Below are 7,445 nucleotides of genomic sequence, written 5' to 3' on the forward strand. Positions count from 1 at the left end.
TCTGTCTCTGATTGTTACCTTTGAGCCCCCTCAAATGTTAGCGTTGTGTTTTAAACCACAGTGACACTTAATCCAATGTATTTCAACACCACTTTGAAATCTCCTGAACTGACTAAAATGCCAGTCCATTGCCTTTGAGAGGAATTTGTCCAAGTTACCCATTTTTCTCTCTTGGATTTTAACCCTCAATAGAGCAAACACCTTTCCTTTCTCTCTCTCTGGCAACCCAAACCATAGTTGGGTAGATCCGGCAAGACTTTATTTCACTGGATTCGATCACAGCAAACAAAAGCTGCCCTGTCCACTTCATCCCCAGATGTTTTGTATTGATCTCCCTGTGGTTTTGGCAGGGTGGAGCGGCTGGGATTGTTGCTCCCCTTTTCTCTTTTTTCTTTGCAGACAGAATTAGAAAACAAAGGAGAAGGAAAAGTCTGTGGGTGTTTTTGGCTCCATGGTGAGTGTCTGCTGGGCGTAGTGTCACATTTCAGGCAGAAGTGCGGCTGGCCTTGCTCACTTTGTTATCTCACTCTCTCTTCCCCTTACCCTATCCCTCCCTACACTCCCTGATTAATAATGCAGAGTGTCTCTTTATCTAATGTTCGGCTGTAGGTGAGTGCTGCGGATGGGCCGGTGAGGAGTGTACCTGTCTGCCTTCGAGGCTCAGAGATCTGGCTGATGGCCTAATGCTGGGAGGCATGAGGAGGAAATGGACAGCAGAGAAGTATAGCAATTCATACATGCATAGACAATGTCTGGATAGTCCAAGGCTGCCCAGAGAAAACTTTTATTGCTCAGAGATTGCTCTTTTATAACTTGGACACTTATTGGAGTTTTCCGTTAAAGGAACATTTGAACATTGTTCAAGGAACAATACAAATTAATCTCTAACCACAGCATTTGTGGCATAAGGTTGAATAGTAAAAAAAAAAAAAAAAGCTCCTTAAAGAAAAGAAAAAAGGGGGGGAAATCAATGTCATGGTGACCCACTTATAATGTTGAATGGGGGCTAATTTTGTCAGGATTTAAAAGCAGAAATTTGAAGACTATAATTTTCTGAAAGCTTAGTCAGGGTATTTTCTGTTAAAACCTGTGTATTATTTGAGCTCCATTCAAAAGAAGGGACAAGTGAAAATACTTTTTGTTGCAATCAACATTATGCTAAAGGTGCTGTTGAATGAAAATGTATTAAACCCAGAATATCCTTTTACTTCATGTATGGTCTTTGTCTCAGACTTTTCCTCAGACAGTAAACCCAAATGAAGCAATTCTTGACAGATCATAAGAATGCATAGAGCTATAAAACTAACATGAACCACATAGCAACATAGATTATTTGGTTTTGGAAAAATTTGTTGAGAATGTTTTTGTTCATATTGAAATCTCTGGCTTTGCTCTGGCTTTGCTGATATCTTGACAAATCTGTTGAGACATTGTTGAGATCTCATCTCTAACTCTAAACAATACTGGGGTATTTTTGCAAAAAAGGCTTAATGGAAAAATGGGCCTCTACCTATATTTTTGAATAAACTCCAAAAACATATGTATACATTCACTGAAGTTTCTAGCTAAATTTAACACTAGTGGCAGTAATGTAAAAACAGTAATGTAAAAAAACATTTATTCCTTTTCACACATATTATGATTACAGTGGCAGATTATCAATTAATAAAGACTTATTTTTAAGTGTTTCATTGCATTATACTGTGGTATAACCTAAAAAAAAATTTAGCATAGTGCATGATTTGTAAACGAATACATTTATACAACTGCATCATATAACCAGCTCCATATTCATGTTTTTTTTGGCATAGTAAACTTGCTTGATAGCTCACCTGGTACGGCAATCCACATTACTCTTTTAATGCCGCTCACTGGATATTTCACTTTGTATATGTTGCGAAATGTACATGAAGCAACATAATATAATTTCACAGAAATTTCACCACAGACACATTTGTTTTCCAATTAGACTTGGTTGTATTTTTCTCAGAGAAAGAGAAGACTTAATTAAAAGTTGTTGTTTAGGTGAAACAAATGAAAAATTAAGTCTTTTTTTTATCTTAAAATGCTTTCTCCTACTCCAGTTTAATATACAGGGACAACTCTAAGTAATTGATATGTTGATTTCCCGAAAATATAGTAAAAATTACTCAACCAATGGCGTAAGAGTGTGGCTGTTTGTCTGACCAATGGAATGGCATTTTGGCTCTGAATTGTTTTAGATGGAGTGTAACATTTAACCATGGAATGTTAATGGCATTTGTCTTGCACAGGGCGTTGGTGTTATGAAGCAAGCGCACTCCCATTGTCTCATCCCATATAAGTTAGTAAGTCCCTTTCCATCCTCTGAAATAGCAGTGAAGCGCTGAAAGAAACAGCTCAAGTGGAACAGCATGGAGCCGAGGTAAGTGCACCAGATTTACAGCTGTATATGCAAGACCTTAGACTCATACCCTCACCCACGTCATGTTTCAATAACCCTTCATGGCAGTGCTCTATAAAGGGCTGTCAGCTTAACAAACAATCCGCTGCGACACAAAATATCTATGAAAACGTACACGAGCTACACCAAAAGAACACCAAATCTGTGATAGATATGACTGGAACGATCACAACTGTTCATTCCATGCTTGGTGAATAGGGTTTTCAGACTCATTAACCCAGCGCTAATATTCAGAGCTAAGTCACTAGGAGAAGCTCGTCATTTCTCCCTCTCTGCGTCAATGTGATTTTCTTTATCTGTCAGAGTGCAGCTTGCACATGGAATCTGCCCCGAGTACACGACTGCTCCAGTGTGGGTGGAGAGTGGGCGAAGGTGTGTGGCATCTGCCACAGTCCACCGCCTGAGGAGAAATAGCAACACTTCACATTCAAACTCACTTCCACTGCAGCCTTCACATTGTTAGGCACTGGATAGATTGAAAGTGAATACCGTGTTTCAGTGAATCATTTTCTTTGGCCAGGCTTTACTCTCCACCTTCGACATTTCCTTACAGCGCACATTCAGGACGGTGAAGAGGAGGTGGAGAATGGATCATAAAAGCTTCGAGCACACTATTTACACACAGAAAACAGTAGTTAGTTTGGATGAAATATTATCTTCAGGCATTCATTGATAAACGATCATTTTCAGGTTTGTTTTCGAGCTTTTAAGTGAAATACTTTTTCCATTCGTTATTTCTTTATAGATTCTTTAGATATGAAAGCAATATAAATGGATATATCAGGAAAGAATATTTTGTGAATATATTTCTGAAAGAAATGCTTTCTGTTGAGGTTACAGGACATTACTAGGTATTTTAAGGCCTCAAGTGTCATTTTCTTGTATAAATGTTATATATATATATATATATATATATATATATATACATCTATCTATCATCGCTATATACAGTATATGTGCGTGCGTGCGTGTGTGTGTTTTCCAATTTTGTTTACTGGACACTTACCATATAAACTATACCAAAGTTTGCATGATTGAAATAATTGTTCAATAATATGTACTCACAACGATTAGTGGAATATGGTTTATATATTATAATGAAATATGATCACTATGTGTTTATTATGAAAATTGTATTTTGAGTCCTAGAACATTTAGAAAAAACACACAAAATGGACACCACTGTCCATTTCATAGTTGCCAAAAATGTTGCATGGAATTCATTAAATGCACTGTTTAGATTTACAAATACGAACCCCCAATCTGAAAACCAGTGACTCCACAGTGAATTTTTTGACTTGGGATACTCCCAGAAGTAACATAAATTGGTGTTTTATTCTCATTCTGGCCCAGGCTTTGGCATCCTCCTGCCAAAACTTTCTCATAAACACACTTCCATTTTGACGTCCAGCCAGTGTCCTATTTCATAATGTCCCCTTCTTCCCAATATTCATATAAATATCTGCTTATTTTCTGCCCAAATGTGTTGCATTAACACTCAAACACTGTCACAAACTTACACAAACCACAAGATTTATTGTCCAAAGTTCATGTCATCACTTCAGTTTGAAGTGTCGGAGAATCATGGCATGGGAGACATTTTGTTATTGCTATTCTACATTCTAATATTTATGATAACACACTATATTGGAACTAACTAGTTTTAATATTGTCTTAACAAATTTTATGTAGCAAACCTCTTTTGCTTTCTTTAAAACAATAGCTTTTAGCTTAGCTAATTGTTTTCTGCTGGTATAGTTGGTAGTTTAGCTTGAGTAATGTAGCTGGCTCAACACTTGTCTCATGTTACGTTTTCATAATACTGATTCTGTTTGCAGTAAGACAGACTGCACAAATCTTTTATTCTCAGGGGCATTTCTGTTATTGTTAATTAGCGCGCTATCCAAGTAGAAATCCATGAGGTTGTTTTGATTGTGCTGTCCTGTTCACTGCTTTGTGTATATCATACTGATGCCTCAGAGGTCTCATGTTTACATATAGCAAATCATCAAGAAAAATAAATGACAGATTTAGAATCTACATAATCATAATGTAGCTAATGCTAATTTTCATATGGTCACGTAAACTCTATAAGAGGTGTGTCGTTGAATACATTTCACTGAAATGTTATATTAATTTGTAGTGGATACTCTGTAACAGTTTATGTCCGAATACTAGAAACTTTTTAATGTTAATTGGATGCCTATTACTCTGAAGCTGCTTTTATTTCAACAGTGAGAGTAGAGGAGACTAAACTACGGTCTTCTGACAAACCTTTGTGCTGTATGGTGTGGATGCTGCTGCATAACAGAAATTTCTTGAAAAAAATTTAAATCAGTAAAATTAGGAGAACACTTATTTCCCCCCGCTACTGCTGATCATGCACACAATTTCACTCAAAGTGTGCCACTGGATAAATTGACTCCACGCTTGTCAAGGCATCAATTATTCAGCGGCTGAGCCTTTCAGCACCGCCATCATGTCCCTCTCATTTGATTTGGAGGACAGGAGAGGCGAACGGTGCCGGGGCGAGTCTGGCGGAGCGTGGCGGGAAGTGGCAGAGACTCCTGTCTGATTGCAGCGCGAGGACCACCCGAGTGTTCATTAAACCCCAAAAAGTACATGCAGGCAAAGAGGACGATAACAAGACCCTTGAGCTGCTCGTACCCGGCTCTCTCACACTTCAGGAAGCCAATAAATATTCTCCTGCTCTCCCTCTTGCACAAACAGGCATGTCAAACGCAACTAACGAGTCAGCAAAATAGGCGATCCTTGTCCCTGCGGTGAGAGCCGCGGCTACTTTCATTTGTTCTATAATTTGGAGCTCCTGCAAAAGGATTAATAGACCCCGAGTCGTTGTAAAGGGTTGAGACATGGCCTCTGTGTCCAAGAGTGACATCACAGACACAAGTTATTGTTCCCATCCAGGCTGCAAAATGAACCTTTTTGCCACACCTAATGAGAAGTAAATTGAGATGTCGGCATATTTCTTAGCGACCATGAAACTGTATTTTGAATCATTTGGGTTCAATGACAATGGAATAATTATGTTTCTTTTTGTTTGTTTTCAGTAACAAGCCACTGTGCCTGCCACAAAAATGCAACTTTGTGAAGTAAGTTTTGTCACCACTGTGAATGCATTAGGAAGAATATGTTTCTTACAGAATCTACAGTGCAAATCAGAGTAGTCCAGTACAGAATGAACGACTTTCATGATATGGTTATTTTTAGTCAATCAAACACACACACGGCAAGAACAGTGTAGTCTGACTCCTGAATAAATGACTCATATGAGCCTACTCATTTTAATGACGGTGCATTTAAGTACACATAAAGCTTCTTTGAATTGAACTGCACGTTACAGTGATGGTCAGATTATGATTTGTACTGGATTTAAACCATGTAGTTTGCAGTTTTTTTATTGATGCAGTGTTATTTATATTCTATTTATATAGTATTAGGTTTTATTTTTATATTATCTCTTTTCATTTTCATTTTATTTTATGTTTTAGTAATTTATACACTTTTTGCTTTTGTCATTTTTATTAGTTTGGGGAGGGGGTAAATATTTATATTTAGCGTTCAATTATTTGTATTTCAGTTTTAGATTTACTGTAGTTATTTTAGTATTTCATCTTAAACTTGTTTGACTTATATTTTAGTTAGTTGCTGAAATAACTATGTAAGTTTTTATTTCATATTTTGTTTTATTACAGCTTTATTTCAATTCACAAAATGTATTTATTTATTTCTGTTTAAGTTAACAATAACAACACTGAACTGGTGAATAAGTCGTCTGATTATATAAGTTATATATTTGGTGCTTGGCGGGTGTTACTTTTGTATACTTCATAGTCCTTTACATTGCTGTGCTGTAACAGATCTTGAATCCCACTATTCCCTGGATTAAAGCAGAGTGAGGTCAGCATGTTGCCTTAACTCAGGCAAGAAAACTCTACGGAGTGTAATATGAATAATGAAGTTGTCCCCTGAGCCACTAATATGACCTCAGGGCTGTGGTCCAAACAGTTTGCCTCAGTGTTTGGGTGTAGTCGACCCGGGGTATCCTTCAGACCCTGCAGCCACTGAAATGAAAGCTGTCTCACTGCGGTTAGTAAAATAGTTGGACAATGAGAGCATGTGGTGGCCATGACTCAAGGCAGTCAGGGTGAGCGATGGAACTGCTGAGCTCTGGAGGACAAAGGAGAGAGAATCAGCAAGAAAACACACACTGACCTGGTTTAAATTTACATGCAAGGAGTTTTGCTTGTTGTGTAACATGATTAGTTACAAAAAATTTATGCCAACAGTAGGGTGTAATCTGTGACCAAATACTGTATCACCGCATGTATCTCATTTTATGACTGCTGCTCAACTTAATGTGTCATTAAATGTGATTGTGTATCTTTTTATGACCTATTGTTTTATTGTATATAATAGTAAGGTTTGGTCATATTTAGATAAGATCGCAACTCATGCAATTGATATCTAACACATCTTTCATACTGTCATCTCTTCAGGTTTCAGATGTTACGAGAACAGCTGGCAGTCTCAGTTATTTGACTGCCATAATACAGTCTGAAGTCTTTATTGGATTACATAACACTTCTGGCAACATTTGGGAGCACAAAACGTGGAATAATATTATAAGCTCCCTGATTGGTGAGTAGATCTTAATCCCCGCCCACATTCCACAGTGACTGCTCGCTCTGAGAGCTTCATGTTTTTCCTGGCTAATTACACCACTAGCACATTCCAATATCAATATCACCATACGCTCCACATCAATAAAACACAATTTTTTTCTTACCTGAATCTGCTCTGAGGTTTCCTTTCACTCCTAACTCTTTCAGTTTTCATGAGTCTCTTTGCTTCATTTTAGGGGAAGGAATTTCATAGTGGTAGTCGTCAGAACAAAGTCTGAAAGCAATCTTTTGTTTCAGAGTATCTTAATTTATCAGGAGCTAGAAGCTTGTCAGAGTTTGGAAAACAGAAGTCTCTC

The 7,445-nt window shown here is 37.5% G+C and overlaps 1 long non-coding RNA gene across 1 annotated transcript; it reads left to right on the forward strand.

The window, feature by feature from the left end:
• Positions 1–616: 616 nt before the first annotated feature.
• LOC107668888 (uncharacterized) lies at positions 617–7,208 on the forward strand. Its single transcript, XR_001631931.1, has 4 exons — positions 617–721; positions 2,274–2,404; positions 5,515–5,556; positions 6,964–7,208. It is a non-coding gene; the product is annotated as an uncharacterized LOC107668888 (long non-coding RNA).
• Positions 7,209–7,445: the final 237 nt, after the last annotated feature.

This window comes from Sinocyclocheilus anshuiensis, unplaced genomic scaffold (assembly GCF_001515605.1).
Source record: "Sinocyclocheilus anshuiensis isolate Anshui unplaced genomic scaffold, SAMN03320099.WGS_v1.1 scaffold136, whole genome shotgun sequence".
Classification (NCBI taxonomy): domain Eukaryota; kingdom Metazoa; phylum Chordata; class Actinopteri; order Cypriniformes; family Cyprinidae; genus Sinocyclocheilus; species Sinocyclocheilus anshuiensis.